Below are 9,609 nucleotides of genomic sequence, written 5' to 3'. Positions count from 1 at the left end.
ATTCAAAAGATTGGACATTAGATGTTGGAAATCTATGCAGTTAACATGATTTTTAGGGATGCAGATGCATGCAACCTTTGTCATGCAATTTGGTAAATGCAGACTTCATATGAAACAATGCAATGTAATGGAGAGTTGTACAATGTTCATGACATTTTTTTCCCTATTTTGTGATTTTGATTTTGATTTAATTTTTTGTAAAACACAGATTGACTGTCCTTTTGAAAGGGGTGTTAATTCATGCAACGTCATCCTATCTTTTTGCAAATCTCTCCGGGAACTCCCTTAGAGTGTTTGTTCTGTTTGATTTAGTCACTTGATCATTTTGGAGTGACGGCAACAGAGTTGTTTTGATGTTTAATCAATCCATTGAAATTTCAGGATTTGTCCCCCCCTTTTTTTTGTTTAAAAAAACATCGACGGGTGAGAACTTTTGATATTCCCCTAGGTTCGCTTGAGGCTCATGCACGGTGCCCCTCATTGCCCCAGTGTAAGGCTTTGAGGTACCAATCGTTATCTTTCGTCATGACCTTGTAGCAGGGAACCTATTGGGTGAGAACTTCTGATCTGCCCCTAGGTTTGCTTGAGGTTTATGCATGGTGCCCCTCATTGCCCTAGTGTAGGGCTTTGAGGTATCAATCGTTTTCTTGTTTTCACAACCTTGTAGCAAGGAAGAATGAAAGAAGCGACTGATTCTCAAAAAGGACTTTTAAGGACGAGAAACAGTTGAAGGATTTTTCAATTGACGGATTAAGTCAAATGACTCCTATTCTTGATAACTCACTTCTCTCTCAAAAAGACAAACTTTCAGGAATGATAAAATGAGGTCACATGAACGTCTATATTTTACTTGAAAACACAGTCAATCAAATGCTTTTTTTTCTTTTATTTTGAAACTTATTGTTTTGAACTTTACTCATCGTTTTACGACACCCCCACCAACGTGCAAGACGAGTAATCTCTGATTGAATGGTCTTGGAAGTCAACACTCAGGAGCGTAGGTCGCTTGAGCAAACAGACCAATGGCTTGCGCTCACATTCCGGTGGAAGTTGAATAAGCAAAAGATGTGTTTGTGAGAGGATGAGGGACAAAGATGTCAAATTTATCCATTTTATTTAGCATCGTAACTGTGGTTTACGATAATGGCATAAACTTGAAGATCAAGATGAGTCATTAGAGACATCTAACAACAGCTTTGAAAATTGCCCCATGTGTGGTGTCGTTCGTCAATGTTAGGATTCACAAGTGATTCTCCTCAAATTTCAGCCAGCCCGCATCAATTAGACTTTGCCCTTACGCTTCAGGGCCCTACAATGCTCAATGGAATGCCCCGTGGCTCCTCCATGATAAGCACATGTTGTGTTCGAGTCATATCCTCGAAAAAATAGAGGTTGATGAACCTTGGCTGGGGTTATGGCTACCATTGAATTATCAAGTAGATATGGGAGCAAGTCAGCATAGGACACCAGAATTGGGGTGAATTCTACAGGCTTTTTCGCTGCAAAATTCATTTTTGGTTGATGTTTTGGTTTGGGCTAAAGGTGGTGTTTGTGATTGGAAGTGTGGTAGACAGGCTTTGTGGCTGATTTAGGGATGGCCTTTGGATAACTGGGTGGTGGGTAAGGAGAAGGGTTGTGTCATACCCTAATTTCGTCCGGGGATTATTACTTGATGACATGCAACCTTTGATTGGCCGCTTTGAGATACTTGGCATCCTTTGTTGCACAATATGTGAAGTCCCGAGACGTGCCGGAAATCAAAAGGAAGCAGGCTTACGCGATTTGTGAAATTTTGTAATGTGGCGGAAATCGAAAAGAGGTGTTTTTGCGCAATCCGTGAGTTTCCGTAACTTCTTCGAAAGATAAAAAAGAGTAAATACATGGTTCGTAACCTTATGGAAAGAAAATAGGTATCGTTACGAAATTCGTAAATTTTCGTAACGTTACAGAAAAAGAATCACCAAAAAAAAGTAAATGGGGGTGCATTTAGTAAAATGGGGGGTACAAATAGCAATCAGGCCCACTTGGGCCTTCCTCCAGAAGGCGGTTGCTTCTGGAGGAAGCAACCTTGCTCGCCTGGGCGAGCTGGGTGGCAAGCTCCTCCCCTATTTTGCTATAAATAGGGGGAGGAGTGAAGGGGAAAGGGGTTCAGCCTTCTTGGCACTTCGTATTCTCTTAAATTTGTTGAGGAAAATTGTTTCCGTGAAGAAAATCCAAGCCGAGGCTCTTCCGTAACGTTTCTGTAACATTTCCGTGAGTAATTACGCGAAGGTTTTCAACCGTTCTTCGACATCTATCGTTCGTTCTTCGTTTTCTTCGGTCTTCAACTGGTAAGTACCCCAAACCGAGCTTTTCAATTCATTATATGTACCCGTGGTGGTCCACATTTTGTTTCATGTATTTTTATTCTCGTTTTCATTTACTTTCCGTACCCCCTTTTGACGTGCTTCAGTCATTTATTTAAGTCATTTATCGCCTAATCAAAAAATAAAATAAATTTCCACCGATCATTTGATTTGTAATATCCGTTAATTTCTGTTAAAATGAATTTCGACCGTTCGGTCGTGCCGTAACCACGTTGGAAATAAAAAAAAGAGGTAAAATAATAATATAATAATAAAAAAATACCATTTAGTAAAATAAAGCGAAAAATCAATCGGACATTTTCTCTTTGGGATTTCTCATTCTTAATCGAATTGACTAATAACTAAAGTGAAACTAAGGCTAAAATCAACTCGCCTAGTCAAGCTCGTCCACAAAAAGGGTCACTAAATGGGGTTTGAAAGTTTATCATTTCAGTTTTCCTTATCAAGTAAATGGATCATTTTTAAGGTCCAACGCCTTAAAATGATCACCTTTCATGTAAAAAGAAATCACTTGATTCACTCTTAAGAAAGAACTACGTAGGTCTGATTTCCTCTTCGATGGAGGGTACGTAGGAGCAAAAGCCCCGCTTTTGTCGACCTCAAAAAATAAAAAGAAATAAAAGGTAAAATAACACAATTTCACAATTCTAAAAATAGGCTGTTGTCCTTTGAGACAAACGTGAGAGGTGCTAATACCTTCCTCAAACGTAAATACAACTCCCGAACTTAGAATTTTCATTTTGACCGGTTTCCTTCGGTTTTTCCGACGTTTTCCACAAATAAACGTTGGTGGCGATTCCGCGCATCTTTCCTCCTTTGGAAAGCGCACCCGTGAGCCTCGCCTCGCTCGCCCGCAAAAGGGCACGTTGCGACAGTTGGCGACTCCACTGGGGACTTTTTGTGAGTTAGGCCTATTTTAAAGAATTGTGGAATTGTGAAACTTTGTGTGTGCCTTTGTCGAACTGTGTAAAATGTAAATAACTATTGTCTATTTCACATTCTTTACACTGCATTCTAAGCACCCACGGGTTTGAGTGAAAAAGGGCCCTATACCCGGATTCATGGGAATTTAAGGAGTGGAGGTGAATCTATGATCATGCTAGGTCTCCGACTTGCTTGATAATAGTGAAACCTCGTCTAGAGCTTTCTCTCTTTATAATATGTTGTCGCTGGTATTCCATACCGCCACAATATTATTATCTTGAGTGATGATACCTCTAGAAAACAGTCGTGTGAGTTATGAATCATTGGGAGTAGTTATTAGAGACCCCTAGATACTATCCTGTAGGTCCCTAAAATAGGGGCACGAAGCAAACACGTTGCGTGCCGTTTTAAACACTGCCATGCATGTAGTCCTAAATGTCATATACGCCTTTGCTTGTAATTATTTATGGATATTGTCGTACTCTATGCATCCCCCTGTTGCGCTTTTGCGCATCTGCATCATGCTGTCACACATGCATTGTATATGGGTCTCATCTTTTGTCGTGAGAAGTCGGAAGATCCATATCGTCTTCTTAACTGCACACATGGGGCACTGCGCCCCCAAATGCGCAAGTAAGGAGAGATGATTTTCCGGGCTCTCGTGTCCGTAAATGCATTCATATCATGCATCGCATAAACATCTCTTCAGCATCACAATGAACATATCGTTCCTGCATTTGTCCGTTATCATATTCCAGCATCACATTTTGCATGAGTCATTGCATCATCATGCATATGTGTTCAACAAACTTTTTTGATCTACAAATTGCATACTAATTGTTTTCATGTTTGCTCATGCGTGACCCTTGCGTTTTCCCCTGCAAGACAAAAACAAAAAAGAAAGCGCGAAAATTCACGCTGCATTCTTTGTTGCATATATTTGGTACCATGAGCCAACCATGTTAGGATCATAAACCCATTTCACTTTAAAACAAAATGATTGAACATGGTACCTAATGCATGGTTAACTAAGAAAGGGTGTTTCTTCGGGCATCTCAATCTCATAATTACATTTTCCATGCATATCATGCGTATTCCCGAGTCTTTCATCCCTATGAAATGTTGTTGAAGTATTGGCGATCAAAATTTCCATTCCCTGGGTTATGGGGTTGAACCAAGCTCGTGCTTTTACGAAAAGGTTCATCGAGTCAAGTTGAAGTAAGGAAGTAACCATCTTGCAAAATTGGGGCAAAAGATGGATCGTGTTACATCATTGCTTCGTCTATTGCCAAACACGTTTAAGATTGTTGATATCCTTGTTACTTCTAGCTTCACCTTGACAAAGATGTCATGGACCATGTTGAAAATCTAAATTGATGTCTTGCGTAAAAATTCATAATACTTCAACTGTGCATCATTCGCATACATCCGTGGTTTTCATTGGTTGCATTGTTCATTGCATTCTTTCCTTAAAAAAAACATGCTTTATGGTGCCCTTACCAAACCCGTGCTAGAGCTAGAGTAATGGGTAAAGCGGAGGAGGTACAAGAGTAGATGGAGGCCGACATGGAGACCATGAAAGAGCAAATGGCCGCAATGATGGAGGCCATGATGAGCGTGAAGAAGATAATGGAAGCCAATGCGGTTGAAATTGCCGCTACCAGCATTGTTGCTAAGGTGAACCCGACGTCCCTGTCGCAACCTACCCTTCGGCGGGAGGGCGACGCGTGACTCGCGGGATGCGTGTTCCACAAAAGGAATACGCGCGGAGTCGCCACCAACGTTTATTTGAGGAAAACGTCGGAAAAACCGGAAAACACGATCTACGAACTTTTAAGTGAAAGGTTCGGGAGTTGTATTTACGCGCGGGGAAGGTATTAGCACCCCACACGTCCGTCACAAGGGACGACAGCCTTTAATCGAATGTGCAAACATGACTTTGATTTTTACGTTCCCTTTTATGTCCTTATATCCTTTTTATATTTTTCCTTTTTTGTGGTCGACAAGGGTGTTTCCCTTTGCTCCTACGTATTCCTCAATTTGGGATGAGAAAATCAGACCTACGTAGTTCTTTCTTATCAAGTGATTCATTTTTACTTAAGAGGTGATCATTTTAAGGCGTTGGACCTTGAAAATGATCCATTTTACTTAATGAGAATTTGAAATGACAAACTTCAAAAACCTATTTTTGTGGACGAGCTTGACTAGGCGAGTTGATTTTAGCCTTAGTTTCACTTTAGTTATTAGTCAATTCAATTAAGAATGAGAAATCTCAAAGAGAAAACGTCCGATTGATTTTCCGCTTTATTTTGCTAAAAGATGTTTTATTTTATTATTATATTATTTTTTACCTCTTTTTTTTGATTTCCAACGTGGTTACGGCACGACCAAACGGTCGGAATTCATTTTAACCGAAGTTAACGGATAATACAATTCAAACGTTCGGTGGAAATTTATTTTATTTTTAAGTTAAGCGAGAAATGACTTAAGTAAAATGGCTTAAGCACGTCAACAGGGGGTATAAAAAGTAAACAAAACGAGAATAAAAATGCACGAAACACAATGTGGACCACTACGGGTACATAGAATGAATCGAAAAGCTTGGTTCGAGGTACTTACCCATTGAAGATCGAAGAACGATGAAGAACGAATGAAGAACGTCGAAGAACGGTTGAAACCTTTGCGAAATTCCTCACGGAAAACGTTACGGAAACGTTTCGGAAGCGCCTCAGCTTAGATTTTCTTCACGGAAACAATTTTTCCAAGCAAATTCGAAAGAGAGAGAAGTGCCTAAGGGGCTGAACCCTTTTCTTCTTCACTTCCTCCCCTATTTATAGCAAAATAGGGGAGGTGGTTGCCGCCCAGCTCGCCCAGGCGAGCCAGGTTGCTTCCTCCAGAAGCAACAACCTTCTGGAGGGCCCAAGTGGGCCTGGGTGCTATTTGCACCCCCATTTTTACTAAGTACACCCCCTCTGCTTTTTTTTGGTGATTCTTTTTTCGTAAAGTTACGGAAACTTACGAATTTCGTAACGATACTTGTTTTCTTTCCGTAATGTTACGGAACCTTGCGGATTACATAATCATCCCCTTTTTGACTTACGGAATGTTACGGAACCTCACTTAATTATGCAACGATGCTTCCATTTGATTTCCGGTGTGTCACGGAAACTTACGGATTGTGCATCAATATTTTTTTGGTTTTTCGGCATGTCCTGGAATTTCACAAATTGCCTAATGATGGATGCCAAGCACCTCACAAGGACCAAAGAAAGGTCGCATGTCATCAAGCAAAGGTCCCCGGACGAAATTAGGGTATGACAGTTGCCCCTCTTTACTTGTCTTTTATTGGAGATAAAAGGAAAGTAAAGATAAGACACTAATTTCGTTCCTCTCGATTTGACGAGAGTCGCGGGTGACCATAAAATCTCCTCATGCAAATGACTTGTTGTTCCCGGATTTTCACAAATTGCCTAATGATGGGTGCCAAGCACCTCACAAGGACCAAAGAAAGGTCGCATGTCATCAAGCAAAGGTCCCCGGACGAAAATTAGGGTATGACACTAATTTCGCTCCTCTCGGTTGACGAGAGTCGCGGGTGACCATGACTTGTCGTTCCCGGAATTTCACAAATCGCCTAATGATGGGTGCCAAGCACCTCACAAGGACCAAAGAAAGGTCGCATGTCATCAAGCAAAGGTCCCCGGACGAAAATTAGTGTATGACACTAATTTCGCTCCTCTCGGTTGACGAGAGTCGCGGGTGACCATGACTTGTCGTTCCCGGAATTTCACAAATCGCCTAATGATGGGTGCCAAGCACCTCACAAGGACCAAAGAAAGGTCGCATGTCATCAAGCAAAGGTCCCCGGACGAAAATTAGTGTATGACACTAATTTCGCTCCTCTCGGTTGACGAGAGTCGCGGGTGACCATGACTTGTCGTTCCCGGAATTTCACAAATCGCCTAATGATGGGTGCCAAGCACCTCACAAGGACCAAAGAAAGGTCGCATGTCATCAAGCAAAGGTCCCCGGACGAAAATTAGTGTATGACACTAATTTCGCTCCTCTCGGTTGACGAGAGTCGCGGGCGACCATGAAATTTCCGCATGTAAATGACTTGTTGTTCCCGGAGGAACAAAAGGTGCAGAAGACTATGTCAGCCTCTGCATGCTATCAAGCGTTCTGTCTTACATATAGCAAAAGAATGTTTATACGGATAACCACTCGGGTATTTCCGCGTATCATCGGGCCCGCCGCCTCTGGATGACACAAGAGTGCGGATAACCGTAAGGTATCTCCACATTTCATCGGGCCCACCGCCTCTGGATGACACAAGGGTGCGGATAACCGTAAGGTATCTCCGCGTATCATCGGGCCCGCCGCCTCTGGATGACACAAGGGTGCAGAATGACCAAATTTTGTCTCTGCTTGTCATCGGGCCCGCCGCCTCTGGATGACAAAAGGGTGCGAATAACCATAAGGTATCTCCGCGTATCATCGGGCCCGCCGCCTCTGGATGACACAAGGGTGCAGAATGACCAAATTTTGTCTCTGCTTGTCATCGGGCCCGCCGCCTCTGGATGACAAAAGGGTGCGGATAACCGTAAGGTATCTCCGCGTATCATCGGGCCCGCCGCCTCTGGATGACACAAGGGTGCAGAATGACCAAATTTTGTCTCTGCTTGTCATCGGGCCCGCCGCCTCTGGATGACAAAAGGGTGCAGAATGACCAAATTTTGTCTCTGCTTGTCATCGGGCCCGCCGTCTCTGGATGACAAAAGGGTGCATTTCACATGACCTCAGGGTCAGTATGACAAAGATTATGGGGCGGCAGACAAAAGCAAGGCTCTTGCTCCTACGTATCCTCCAATGAGGAACTCAGACCTACGTAGTTCTAGATAACTTGTGAGACTTGAAAAGTCTCCATCGGAAAATGCTGACATCTCCGGAAAGGGCGCAGATGACCACATTGGCCTCTGCTCGTCAATCACACTTGGGGTCACTGAATGACGAGGTGCGGATAACTGTAAGGTGTCTCCGCGGGCTACCAGCTCTTGGGTCATGGCAACAAAAGGCGGTGTGGTCGACAAAAGCGAGGCTCTTGCTCCTACGTATCCTCCAACGAGGAACTCAGACCTACGTAGTTCTGGATAACTTGTGAGACTTGAAAAAGTCTCGGTGTTTTCTCCACTAAAATGCAAACATGCTTTAGCAAAGAGACAAATATTCCAACCGATTAGAGCAGCATATGCCTTTTTTGAGTGACAAACAATGCGTCTACTAGGGAAGGAGAGTCTGCTGATGAAATCCCCCATAGCCATAAATGAGATTTTGGATGTTAGCATTTCGTTTCTAAATGACCATTTAGAGGAAACACTGGGTTCGACAAAAATAGAAGAAATCCACTCAAAGTGTATCAATCTCGCACAGGTAAGTGTTTCATCCTAATTCCGAACCATAGATATGTCATGACTTGACTTTGCAAATTATTTCCTATCAAATAAAAAATTACATGCGTGATCATGGATCAATAAGACTTCCCTTGGGAATGGGTTCTCTTGATGGGTTTTTCGACTTTTGTGTGTTTTTGGCTTTTGATTTTTTGTTGGCTTTTTCTTTTTCTGTTTTTTTGTTTAGTGCGGGGCGAAAAAAGTCGCTAGCGCACGGGATTTTGGTTGGTAATCAAAGGGAGAAGACCATTTTAGGTCGTGGTTTCCTTTCCTTCTTTTTTGTTCATTTGGTGACAATTCTGTATTGTTCAGATATTGTTCGGTCCAAAGACCTCTCTGCACATTTCTTCTGTTTTTCCTTCGATCCCTGATCAGGAGCTTTCTTTCCTTCTTCTTCTTCCTTTTTTACTTTCTCCCATTCTTTGATTGGGAATTTCCTTTCTTTTCTTTTTGCTTTCTCCCACTCTTTGATTGGGGAATTTTCCTTCTTTTCTCTTCTTCTTCTTCTTCTTTTTTTTGCTTTCATTGGAAATTTTCCTTCTCTTTTTCTTTGATTGGAAATTTCCCTTCTATTCTTTTTTGCTTCCGAGGGTAAGGATTGACATTCTCACCCTGGGTCAAGGTTTATGGTGAGTCGGGATTTTGGCTCAAAGCTCGTAGAATGGCTAGACATGATACATGTCAGGGCTTGGTTTGGTTCAAGGATAAAAGGGATGCCCCACATTATTTCCATGACACAAATGCAAAAATGATGATTTGGAAACTTTATGCAAAACTGGTCATGCATGCACCTATGTGGACGCTCAAGTGTCAAATTTTTATGGTCAGGTGATGCTAGGGCTCAGGATTCATTTCCTTTATTTTAAATC

Source organism: Glycine soja, chromosome 6, assembly GCF_004193775.1.
Source record: "Glycine soja cultivar W05 chromosome 6, ASM419377v2, whole genome shotgun sequence".
In the NCBI taxonomy this organism is placed as follows: Eukaryota; Viridiplantae; Streptophyta; class Magnoliopsida; order Fabales; family Fabaceae; genus Glycine; species Glycine soja.
The sequence above is the reverse complement of the archived record's forward strand: the minus strand, read 5'-3'. Positions refer to the sequence as shown.